We start from the raw sequence: 1,091 nt of genomic DNA, 5'->3' as shown, positions 1-1,091 counted from the left end.
TGCTGTTTGTTCAGTTGAGTTGCACCATTTTCTACATTGTATTTTCTTGAATGTGATCTTATATATATGAAATTCCTCCTCTGCGTCAATGTTTCAGCGGGAAACTTGTACAAGACTCAATCGTTTGTGGTTTCTAAGCATGACGTGAACAACTTTGTGAAAAAGGGAAGAGAGGCTATTAGATTTTATAGAATGTATTTGAGCTGATGCTGATGTGAGATGGAACTTCTGCTCACCACATTCTCTGAGTGTTTTTCAGAAGCAGAGTGACACAGTGTCAGTGCTGGATGTGAGGATGGGACACGCTTTGTTCTCCATGCTGGGGTTGTTCTGTGAGTACACAAGTGACTCACTTATACAGAAAACATTCTTGTCTCCAGTTTCTATGATAACATGACCAGGTTTATGTTCATTACAATTATTATTGACTTGATGACTGTTAACTTCTCAGAACAGTTGTGAGAGTCTGTTAATCAGCAGTAATACTATTAGTTTTTATCTAAGTCGTGCCTCGGCTGCTGGTTTAAGGCTGTAATAATGATGCAATAATATATTTTTACGTCTCCATTATTAAACCAAAACATCGTAAAGTGTGATCTGTTAAATTCTTATATTGACAGTTTGTGTCAGTGTGATAACATCTGAAGTTTCTCATGTGCCAGAAGTTCAAAAAAAAAAATATATTGGGAGCCTTGATAATATTTTATAGGATTTCTAATTATCAAAAATATTTTAAGAGAAAGTCAGAAAGCACAGTCACATCTTCAGATATTTTATACTTTCAGTTTTCTGTTGTATTTATTGTCATTTCATTTCAGGTCTATTAAAAGCGGTGCAACATCAATAGAGAAGCCTGGAAAAAAAAAACAAACATTTACAACTGCTGTCAGACAGACTGACTCACAGTAATTTATACACTCACAGCAGTTAGAATGAACGAATTACATGATATGCTTTTAATTTCAGCACAGATGTGTATACTTTAGTGTTTATTTTGAATAGCATTTTAAAATATAGCATTTTATAATTGCAAAAATGTGACATTATATAATATGTAGGACCATTTTTGTCTTTTCATTTACTACTGATGT

This window comes from Amphiprion ocellaris, chromosome 23, assembly GCF_022539595.1.
Source record: "Amphiprion ocellaris isolate individual 3 ecotype Okinawa chromosome 23, ASM2253959v1, whole genome shotgun sequence".
NCBI classification, from domain to species: domain Eukaryota; kingdom Metazoa; phylum Chordata; class Actinopteri; family Pomacentridae; genus Amphiprion; species Amphiprion ocellaris.
The sequence above is the reverse complement of the archived record's forward strand: the minus strand, read 5'-3'. Positions refer to the sequence as shown.